Source organism: Homalodisca vitripennis, chromosome 4, assembly GCF_021130785.1.
Source record: "Homalodisca vitripennis isolate AUS2020 chromosome 4, UT_GWSS_2.1, whole genome shotgun sequence".
Classification (NCBI taxonomy): Eukaryota; Metazoa; Arthropoda; class Insecta; order Hemiptera; family Cicadellidae; genus Homalodisca; species Homalodisca vitripennis.
In genome coordinates, this window is record NC_060210.1 from 29,149,504 (window position 1) to 29,162,500 (window position 12,997).

The 12,997-nt window shown below is 33.4% G+C and overlaps 1 protein-coding gene across 2 annotated transcripts in view; it reads left to right on the top strand.

The window, feature by feature from the left end:
• Nucleotides 1–12,997, top strand: part of LOC124359085 (growth hormone secretagogue receptor type 1-like) — a 459,143-nt gene that overhangs the window by 248,810 nt on the left and 197,336 nt on the right. The window lies entirely within an intron of this gene.

Consider the following 12,997-nt stretch of genomic DNA (forward strand, 5'->3'; position numbering starts at 1 on the left):
ATTTTAGCGCTGTAAAACATAATAACATTCATAATACTACAATACAATGTGATTTATTAATAACTATCATAAAGCATACGTTTGTTTCTACATGCTCTAAGAATTTAAATTTAAATTTATTTACAATTTTTTTATTCGTTTAATAACCATGACCAGTTTCTATTCTAATTTTTAATCGGTCAAGTTTTGTTTCACCATTTTTCATAACACTAGATCTATAAGTATTAAAGCACAGTTGCATTATGAACTATTATGTTGATCGTTCTTTACCAGCTTAATTATGTTTGAGATAGAACTATCAAAAATGTAATCTTGTTCAACAAAATAAAATACAATCCTTTATTTTTGGGTATTGGAACTATAAACTATAAGAGAGGAATATAAATTTAATGTATAAAACCTGCGGGCGTACTATTTCAGTAGGCGCTTGTTCGACATAAAATCTCCGCATTAGTTGTGTATCTCTTGTCAATAAGTCTACGTACTCGGTGCAAGGCAATATGTCTCCAAATTATGATTCTAAACAGTACTTTTATAAAGACGTTTAATGTATGCAGACCTATGCATGTTTACTTTTCTGAAAATGATTTTCTAAAATATAAAAGCCAATTTCAAAATGTAATGTTTATTGAGGAAGCCTGCGTTCTTCATGTCCAGTCATTTGTAGAGATTTCAATCTTCCTAAAGCCATGAGATACGAAAGGCTAATATCTGTCATATTCCAGGATTCTTTTGAGGCTAGAATATCTCGTCTAGGAGCTTCCAGGAGCCCGAAACTCTCAGAGCAGAGGATTGTATAGGTTGGAATCTACTAGAGGTTATAAAACTATTAGCTACTGAAAGATCCGAAAACCGGAAGCTTTCACAGTCTGACGGGTTTGAAAGGCTTACTGAGGACAAGCACCTCCAGATTGTGGTATATTCAAACCATATATCAAAACAGTTATCTAAGATCAGTAAAGAACTTGGTTCAAATCATTCACACAAATTTAACTTGGAACCACTCTCATACCTGTTTCCGGGAGTAGCGGCGTGGCAGAGCGGCACTGAGATGAGAAATAGTTTGAGGTCGAGAATTACTCTGCGAACGTAGTACGCAGGAATAGCAGTCAACATTTTATCGCCCAACATTGTACTCCCTGAGACGTCATTACTCCTTAGAGGACTTGGCAAGAGCATAACCGCGGTGTCACATTACTATGCAAATGACAACGGAACGTAAGTCCTACGTTCTATATATCGTGGCGATTGGCCACGGCATCGTTGTGGCAACAGTTCACCGCCCGCAACGCCACTGCGACTGATGGGGTGGATCTGCAAACTCGTTTTTCAGTTCTCTCTTGATGCCGAATTTACTATGGGACCATTGAATCAAGTGTGCGTAATAAATGTAAATAAGTACATGGTTGTACATTTTGAGACATATTTTGTATAAAATGTAGAATTGAATGAATGATTTCGATAGATTTTACAGTATAATCGAAATTATGCATGGATTTCTCAAATCTTTAACGAATGAAGGGCTTTCAACATAATGAATTCAAAATAGAGAACGCTCACGATAATTCCTACTAGTGGCAGAAGCCTGAGCTTTTCAAAAGTTATACCAAAATTCGTTATTGGTTCATAACATACTGGAAAATTTTGATTTGTAAATCTGAGGATGTTTCTGGGCAAGGCATAGCTAGCACTCGTAATGTTGGAGACACTAAAGGCAATATATCTGTTTTTAACAAGGCAAGGCACGTAGATACCTTCTCCTTGGTCGTCGTCTACAACATTAATAGATTCATATAATAGAAGTCCCATGCAAATATACCATTCCATTCATTATTTATTACTTGAAATCTCGTCCCTCTTGCCCGAATCGATGACTTTAGCTAAATAGTGCGGTTTGCTAAATGGATGATTAAATTTAATCGAGGGATGATCCTGTGGCAGAATCGAAATGGTGACCCTTCGTGTATTACTTTGACACGTTAACTTCTGAAATATCTTTATGGGCAATAGTACTAACTTGCATGCATGTAACAATAACGTATTCATACCCCGATAGAAATGTTTAACATTTTATCTAAAGAATGTACTTAAGATTCTGGATAAAATTTACATGTTTGGCTTTCTTAAGCCAACTTAACGTTAGAAAGATTCATCGACTAATATAGGTAATTGAATGGAAGACTAAGTGACCTACATTTTAACTTGTGTTCCAAACCAATTACGTACTGTCTGATTTTGTTTACCCTTTCTGGGACACAAATTTTATCCCATAGCCAACAAAATGTTTCATGTTGAGTCGAGAATGACATGGAGAGGTCACACAGGATGAGAAACGGTGGTCAATAGTCTTAAGTCCTGGTCTTGAAACTTCTGGATTTTAACACTGGCATTAATCTGGTATAATATCTGGTAGTATAATAAGTGCACAATTTATAATACAACTCGGAGCCAAGAAGAAGGATTCGTCGCATGTGGCTCTTTATTCTTATTTTATGTGTGATTACAAAGTACTGAAAATTTTCTGATTCTGATGTACCTAGTTTAATACAACACTTTGAAGTCCATGGGTTTTTTATCTGTTGCTTAAAATTAAAAGAAACGATCTCGTTTTGAAATATGCTGTCGAGCAATAAAAATAAGGAGTTTACTTGATTAATGGCCACCTGATTAATTATGCTGATAAATATGAGGTACTTCTAGTATATCAATCACTGCTGTCCGATTTATTAGAATTTAATTCCAATGTCAGCCAGTAATGAGTAAGAGCATAGATTTTACGGAGAACCTTAACAATCGATGAACACTTGTGACGGACGGATCAAGATCTAGACTACTTCCTCGAACCGGTGAGGTACAGCGGCCGGCATGGTGGCAAAAACGGCCCAGGCAGACCGCGTGCATAGTCGCCATAATAGAGGAACATTCCGCCCGGGTCATCTGCCGGCTACAATTCCCACAGACTCCATAACTGGTTGTGGAAGCGTGGTCACTAGAGGCTGGATGAGGAAGTTTGAAGAAAGTAATGGTGTAATCATACAGCAGGTGTTTAGTGCCATATGTAGGCACTGGCTGATGATGTGTAGGAAAACTGAGAGAGGGATTCAGAGAGGAGCAACAACTCAGACGGGTTCAGATTTTTTGTCATTAAAGATTTATTGAAGTTCATTCATATAAACATTTAATAGCCTACTTTAATAAAATTCAATTTTGTGACTAAATCAGTAATCACTTATGATATCCACCAGGGACTACTTCAATTTTGGTATTTGTACAAACTACACCTCAGCTAACTGTTCACGCAAGCTGTACTCGTATATGCAACAGTTTGCAGCCGAATGACACATAATATTCTACACGTTATATTCATACTACAAGGAAAGATCATTTAATATATGTTTCAAAAGAAAGCACTTGGGAGAAAGAATACTGGTTTAAAATTATTTTCTTGATAATGATAAATATGACAACAGAAATTAACATGTATATGTATATTAATATATTTATCAATATACTTCCATACATATATTGAAACATATTATTATCTCCTTATAATATTTCATATTATCATTGAAGTTATATAATACTATAAGCAGCAAAGGTAATGTGAAATGAAAATGAAATGAAATGAAAATGAAATGAAATGAAAATTCGTTTATTTAAACAGGCATATTAAGTTAGGGCCTCATGGCAGTTTCTTACACTTAACCTGTCTGAATAATAATTATTAACAAATATTAACCAAATTAATATTAACACTAATCTACCTTATTAAATACATTAAATTAAACATTAATCTAAACACTAAAAAATTATAAATATGATACTTCTAAAAAAATAAATAAAAATATAATTATACAATCATAACACAAAATAGTATTACAACTTCCATTTTTAATAAGAACCAAAAACTATAATTAATACCTAATAACAATAATTTATAAATATATAATAAGAATATTTTATAAATAAATAATATATATGGTGTTTTATCTCACTCACACTCACACACAATGCCAGCACCACACCCACAGACCCCTAGGACGCACCCGCCCCGACCAACCGTTCATGGTACAAACGTCTCAGTGCCGCCACAAACCATGTGTGTTCTTTTATACGGTAATCTACTAACACCTTGGTAGGATCATTATAAGCAAGTTTAATGAGTATGCCCCAAATAGATCTAAAAATGATCATAAGCTATAATGGTATAATAACAGGTTTCCTTAATATAAAAATTTAATTTATGAAGAAAGTAATGGTGTAATAAATATTACAGCAGGTGGTTAGTGCTGTGATTGGCAGTATAGTAAGAACTTAGGCAGAGATGCGTAGAAACGTAACAATTATGACAGGTTGAACCTTTTTATAGTAACGAATATATTGAAGTTATTAAGTATATTCATCATGTAAAGTTTTATATGAAGAAGAATTAATGTGTGTTATTTTTAACCACATCCTACCTCCCACTTGCAAATCTAATGAATATATTATATCTAATTTGGTAGTAACAGAGCAGCTTTACATTATCAATTCATTTTATTGTGCAGTGAAACTCATGAACCGTATTTTTGATATTCAACATCACTATCAACCGACACGACTATCGGTCAAGTAAACTATAACGTCGTATTATTGTATGCCGATCTTATAGTTCACTATAATGTAGAGAAATATTCCACTCGAGATGGCTGAGACAGAGAGTAGCAATGTTGCGGTTTAGAAGCGGCGCGGCGCCGGCGGCGGTGGTTGGGGGAGCGGTTGCTCTAGCGTCGGTACGGCACGCGGCACAGACGCTGATAAAACCACACTGTAATTGACTCTGTAGCTTCCGCTCCCCTAAAAAGTGAAATAACTTCAATTCCAAGCGTTTATAAACAAATAAATGTGGGGTTATTATTTATGCATATATGTGTATAAGCATATGCGCACTACTGCAATATTTAACAATTCACCACACACTAAACAAAACACTAAAACACAAATAAACCTACTAAAACTTACTAATAAACACGACTCGTCATATCAACAACTCAGACGGCATCGACAACATGGCGGTCACAATGAATTGCATCATCTTTTACGTTCCAAACTACGAACTTGGTACGTTGCAACTACAATACAAAGAGGAATAAAACTATAGTATTCCTTAGGCTTTTTTCCCGAATCCAATGGTGCATGAATCGAATCGATACGTTGCCGGAATATACTGTAATGAGTGATTATGCAAGGGAATGTTTGTTCATCAAAATTTTGACGAACAACAATCCACAAAGGGTTATGTTTATCAAAAGTTTGATGAACAACAGTTGGAGGGTTAATGAACTGAAAATGTAAGCTCTCAATTATTTGCTCATATTAATTAGTTATGTACCTAACTGTACAAATAAAACTGGGTTTTATAACTTGAAATAAAAAACGTAAGGTACTTGTAATTTCTTTTAAGTAAAAAAAGTCTTCAAAAGGTCTGTAATCTCTGTATTAGGTTTTGTGGGGTATCTAATCTCATAAGACTGTTTCGTTCCTTGTGTTGGTATTCTTTTATAATCGGTTATAGTTTCCCTATCTTAATTGCTTGTACTGAAGGTACAGAATAAACTTATAGGGAACGAATTGGAAAATATTAAAGTTATATGGATAAAAGAATCAGTCGTTGGCTTGAGTTAGCAAAGTTTATTTCTCGAGGTGCTGAAAAAATGTCATTTCTGTCGGTTTCATTGTCTCACAGTCTGTCTGTCCGCATGACATCACGACAACTAACCTATAGCCTTAAAATTGCAAGGCTTCTCATTTATATACAGAAAACACTGAGTTAGATAAGGGTGCACGCCATTCCATGGGATTGTATGCAGTAAAAAGAACAAATAATACAGTAGAAAGTCAATGTTAAAAGCCGGTGACAAGATTTGACTTCATAGCACTCTTGGATTATGTAACCCCCTTAACTCACCGGAAAGTTTATTATTTAAACACTGCTGTCATGCCTAACTCTCTAACCTAAGATATCTTGAGAAAGGTTTTATCAGTTGCCTTTAAATTTTGCATGAAATTTAATTAAAATTAGTTCTATGGTAGTACATATTCAATCATGGAATTTGTCTGAAAGGCATTGAAGCCTACCACTCATTAGGCGGGGATATAAAAATGTCTTTTCAATATGTCTGTTTATCTCTCTGTCAATCTCAGTGAAGTCTGTTCGGCCACACGTAATGTAGTGTACCCATACCTTGTTTATTATAACATATTTGTATAAATAACTTAGTTAAAATAATACTTGAGGTGTCCAAGTATAAAATTTTGATTTCTTGGCGTTCTTGTCACAAGTATTACAGTTCCGTAACAAGGCAGGACGGTAGAGCGGATGAGGCGGGGACACCAGAGCGGAGGAAAAATTGGCCGCCGACTTGTAAACAAACGCGAGCTCCCTCTCTGTATATAGCGCAATATTGTCTTGATGTTGAGAGATAAACGTACCTGAATTATTTGGACTCCGCAACAAGAGACAAGCGGGGCGGTATCTCGTCCCCACGCATTCCTTCATGTACTACCTACCGCACAGTGCGACAGTTTCCTTGTCTAACCATACAAACAGTGAAAGTCAGACCGAAACATTGTTTCTATGACCCATGCATTCATGATCCTTACCAAAGTCGACTGATAAATACTTCCCGCCATACATTAATGCACTTCTTTTCTATCGTGTAATAACATCAGTACACAGACGTCGCCGATACAGTCATCATTAATTAGTGCACTTTTTAAACTATAGTGTGTATATTTATTAGTTTTTTTAGATTGTTTTAAAATTAATTATATCTTGACAGCCGGGTCAAGGAGGGATAAGAATTACATTATCTTAATTCAATTTTTCTATTTTAATAAAAGTTTAAACATTCAATAACCTACTTTAATAAAATTCAATTTTTTGACTAAATCCGTCATCCCTTATGATCTCCGCCAGGTCTACTTCCATTTTGGTATTTGTATAAACTACAACACGTTAGCTAACTGTTTATGTAAGTTGTACTCGTCTATGCAACCTTTTGTAGTCGAATGATATGCTACAGGTTATATTCGTAACATTCTACTCGTTATATTCATACTCCAAAGAAATGTTATTTAATATCTGGTACAAAGCAGGCACCTTGATGAAAAAATACTGGTTTAAAATTATTTTTCTCGATAATGATAAACTGACACCAGAAATTAACATTTTAAAATATGTCAAAAGCCTCGGGGCTGATGTAACTTGCATAAGTACCGACTTTCAACACTCCACGCTCACATTCCTTGTTTCACGTCGTATAGAGGTTAAGAAATGGCAGATTAGAGACCAAGAAGATAAAGAGAAGAAGAGAAAAAGAAAGAAAACATAATTAGAACTAACTGAAATCACAGATGGTATTTTTTTCTAAATGTACCGGAACCTTGACTGTGGATACTGAAACGACAGAAATGCTGCTATAAGATATTTTTGTCAGAATAGATTAGCATCTAAATCAACAGAATTAACGCGAATCTCATAAACGCTCATTGAACTAATATTCTTCTCTGGAAGCTATGAACTGGATTCGAAGGCTTTTGAAGTCTGCGCTCATGGATGCGGCTTAAGTTTTCTGTCACACTTTACCCACGGTACAATATGCTCTCTGGAGTACACAGAATATTAATGCACGTGGCGGATATTACTGAAACAGCAGCATTAGAAATTATGAATGTTTTTAGAAGACGCAGGCTAGAAATAAAGATTTTCAATTATTTTATTTATATCAATTTATATTATCAATACATACAAACTTCCAAAACAAAATCATAAGAAATTAATTTTTTACGAAGATGCCAAAATTCATTATGTGCACAATCAGGTGAACAGACGTTTATAGAATCTGATATCGAATACAAAGGCATTGTAGTAGCCTGATATATTTTTACAAACCTTTTCTTATAACTTGAATATTAATGATGCAGTTGTATATAAATAATGTAGAAATAAAAATAAAATATGTAAATCAACTATTTAATGCATTCAAGTGATCAAAGAAATTTAATTAAATCTATAGTGATTCATAATATAACAATATGTTCTCAAAATTAAAACGTAAATCCTGTAACTAGGTCAAAGAGGTCTTAACACCTTAATTTGTTTACTGACGATAGTCTCATGTATAATAATATTATGTTGTGCTAAAATATTACATATTCCATCACGGTTACTTCGTAAGGTTGAAGGCTGATATGCAAAAGTATACAAAGATTCAAATAACAATTTTTATTTAAATTAAATATAAATTTTTTATAGATTAATCATTTTTTTTTTCTTTACTTGTCAGATCAAATATCGGATGAGTTACAATTGCATATGCATGTTAAACAGTAGTTCGGGAGGTTAAAGTTGATTATAATATTACCGAGTTTCCCATCTTACCGAACATTTAAAAAGTATTTAGCGGGTAATTAATTACCTACCTGAATTTATGTTTACGATACTATTATTTGTTACCTTAAATAATATTTGTTAACAAAAATTACATTGTACGGATTTATTGTGTGAGTTAAGACTTTTGGAATCCCAGAATAGCATTTTGCCCTATTGTGTACTGGTCTGATACAAGGCACAACAAATTGACTTTGTTTACTTCAGTTTGTTAGTTAACCTTTATTAAAACCTTTAAATGAGATGATTTACCGACCCATTTGAAGCAGTAAATTCACAACTAACCTCTCTTAATTAGTCAGTAACCAATTTATAAATGGCCAACTATCCTTCAACTTATCCTTCAATTTTCTAATTTTGTCTCATAGGCTGTCTTCATCGCAAAGGTGGTTGATTAAAAAATGCACACGTTAATGGGCACTAGCAATTTTTTTGTAATTTTTTGTTTTCTTGTACTTAAATGAACCAACACTTCTTACTATATTTGGCTTTTTGGTTGTAATATATTTTTATTATTTGCATAAAACTTCAATGTAAATCAGAATAAAAGCTATTGTAAATTAATATGTTTATACTGAGATATATAATAAGTGGTCAACACTATTTATCTATTTGTCTAAAGCATAATTTAATAATACGCGTACGTATTTTCATGTGTAAAATTTCAGAGTTTTTAAAGTAATGTCGATGTAATATTTTAATCCATGACGGACAAAGCCGTATTATTGAAACACTTGTTAGAAAATTATTTTTTTATGTAGTTCGATTTATTGTCTTTAGTTAAACACAACTTTTATAGATTTACACATAGCAAGTCTATGTTTCCGTGCTCTGAGCGCAACAATCAAGGTTGTTCACAGAGAAGATGGACGAACACTCAGCACCAAGCGTGCTGACGCTGAGCCATTATCAGCTCTCGGCAGGCTCGGCTGCCACGTCAGCGTCAGCCACGTGCCGATGCCCTGTTGATATTGCTGGCCACCCGCTCAATTATTCAAGCTGATTCCTATTAACCCAGTTCACCCGTGAAGATGTACCCCCCTCCCCCCGTCACGTCTTCTACCCACGATCAGCTTCTGCGTAACCTCAACATCTTAGTAAATAGTATTGTCGTTTTAATATATAAAACTATATATTTTAAATTACAACTATTTCTTTTAACTACACATTTACATTTTTCTTTTTTTTATATTACATGTTATTATTTAAAAAAACCACAATTTCAAAAGTCTTAAAGATATTATAAACTCTTTTAGATGGAAACTAAAAGAGAAAGGTGACAGATAATTGCACATTTACCGTACACTACTGTCAAAAATATCAAACGAGTACATCGTACACGTATAAAAAAATACATCTCTTAAAATCTGGCACTAAAACTTCAGTAAAATTGTAACTAATATTTTAACTCTCTGTATTTCTAAATTGGGTGTTTCGACCCATCTAAAGTGTCTAGTGCTCAAACGGCTAGCCGCAGAGATTACTTTAAACGGATTTCCCAATAAATGAACCCTAAAGAATATGGTAAAAATAATTTATTCTCTATAAAAATACAGAGTTCTTCAAAAACAAACAGAGAATCATCCATTCTTGAATCTTAAAACTTTTTAATGCAAATACATGTCATGTTGTACTCAATTTTAAATATTTTAGCATCTGAAACCTTTTGCCAAAGAAAATTTGTTGTTTGTTGTTTGCTTGTTTTATATTCGTTTAAAAATGGCGGTCTAAAATGTATAGAAAACGGTGTTCTTTTGTTTTTTATTGCTACTCCTGTGATATTAGCCCAGACTATAATAAGGTTTCTTCCTATACTTTATCACATAAGTTTCCAATGAGTCCATGCACGGCTCTATTTTTGGAAGTATTTCTACCAATATTAAGGTAAGGTTTACTTTTTTGGAAATATAAAAATGTGCAAAAGCTAAAAATTTTAAATGATAAGTGGGGTTTGCACCTCATTACATTAAAGACCGTAACACTGAATAACTTTCTCATTTCGATTTCTTTTCTGTCTCTAACTTGAAAAATGCGGCGAATAAACTGTATTTTTGGGTACCAAGTTAAAGTTTATATTATCCTTTTACAATTGGTTACGCCAGACGATAAAATGAAATATTCTATAAACTTATTTCATTACTCTCATAAACATCATTTCAACCACGCGCTCGACCCTGGCGACACTGTTCACTTCGGTTTTTAGCGTACGCTGAAGTTTTACGGTCTGTTCGTGGATTACAGACTAAGATTCAGCTATGTCTGGAAAACAACGGCATGCACTTCAAGCGACATGTTTTTAATGTAACAAATTATTTTGGTTCGATTGAGAATCCGTTTAAACCAAATCTCTGCAGTAATCCGTTTCACAGTTAGGAATTTGAGACGGATGATCTGAAACACTCTTTATAGTAGATGGTAGAAACATCATACAAAATGTCGCCTAGTAGGATTCCTTAAAGTTGTATCCAAGTTTTGTCTACAGCTCATTTCGGTCTCGACATGTCCTGTGAACAGACATTTAATTATATAAAAAGACATTTTTACAGCGCACACTTAGACATAAGAGACATTTTGAGTGATGAGGCTTCAATGAAGCTCAGCCAAATCCCATTGATGGGCACGTATCATTATACTCATACTAAGTAAAGTTTCCTGCACAATTCAGAATCCACATGAAATCTTTCTTGAGATATCTTTCGGATAGTCAAGCTACGTATGTTTCTATGTCATATTTTGAAACATAAAATGACTATCGAGAGGTTGAGAGACTGTGAGAGATAAATTTATTTATTCTGCGATAAGGCCTATGTAAAAATGTTAGCTAACACTCAGCCAAATCCCATGGAGAGTCATGAACTATCATGAAATTTAATGTTGCTTACGTAGAATAGAAGGTTCATACACAATCTAAAGTCTATCGGTCAGTACGTTCTCAAAATATCGGGTGACAGACAGACAGAAGTCACATTTTCCTGCCCCTTGAGTAATAGCTTTCACTGACACTCAGCCAATAAAAGAAACATCCATCAGTTATCTCAGACAACGTGTTTGGAGTGTCAATATAAATACCATTCGTGTAGAAAGCACAAACTAATTAATGTCAGGATTAAATTAGGAGTAATGACTTTGTGAGGAGGGCAGATTCTCGCACGTCAAATAACCATTTATTAATGAGTGATTGAACTTCCCGACATGAAACCCTTATCACATAATAGCATCATAAATAAATTGAAGAATCACTTCAAACAGGGTACATGATCAATTTAAATTTGACATTTTAAACATGTCCGATTTATCGGAATAATTATCTTTAAAATTTCAATCTGCTTTCCGTGATGATTACAATGACGCGATGCAGCATTTTTAAACTTCCTTTTAAAACCAACAAAAGTCTCGCACTTCGAGTCATCTTTATGAATTTATCACAATATTAGGACTCATGTTAACAAACTAGTGGATATCATTAAACCAATACTATAATATTTCGTAACATAGCCTTCACGTAATGGTTGCTTTCCGGTGCAACAGCCCATTGACTGTGAAAAATAGCATAAAACAATATTATTTATTCATAAATATTTAAATCAACTTCATTTATAAAATGATGTAATTCATAAAAGGGAATTTGATAAGGAAATAATAAGGAATTCAATCTGGAAATATGTATAATTATAAAGTAATTTCAAATATCACAGGAAATAATAGTAAAATTAAATTTAAATTATAAAAAACCTATTTTTATAAATATTAGTTGGTACTCTTTTTGTACAGTTTGTGTGTGTTTTACAATACTTAAATAATTAATAAACAGTATAAAAAATAAAAAGTCCTTTAAAAATTTGAAATATACAGGAATAATAATATTTTTAAATTGTTTCATTCTATAATTGAATTTTTATTTTAAAATCTTGTAAAAAGGGTTGCAATGCTTAATTTCTAAGTTCATGTCTGAAAACGAGTTCCCTTCACAACCGGCTTGTTATTTAAAATCACCTCTTTTTCAACAATACCATATGGTAATACTAATCAAGGATAACGGTGTCAACATTTAAATGAATATTGAAAAATATTTGTTTGAAGGTTATTTTTGACGATGGAAGGATTGTGAAGGAAACAGGATTTTTTCGGACACTTGCCATCGTTCAGTGAAACAATAAATCAGTAACACTACGTTTCGAGATCTGCAATCTGATCTCTTCTTCAGGTAAAGAACTAACCTAATACATAATATTACAAACTAGGTTAAAATAACTAGGTTGTGATTCCTGACTTAGACGTGCCACAACGCTTTGGTAAGATTTTTTTATTTTAACCTAATTTGTAATATTATGTATTTGGTTCGTTCTTTACCTGAAGAAGAGATCGGATTGCAGATCTCGAAACGTAGTGTTACTGATTTATTGTTTCATTGAACGATGGCAAATGTCCGAAAAAATCCTGTTTCCTTCACAATATAGAAAAACTAATAAATTTTTGTAGTTGTGTTTTTTAACAAATCTAGGGCGATAATTATGTGCCAGCCAAGAAATCCAGACGCGTAATTAAGTAATTTTTAGTTATTCGGTT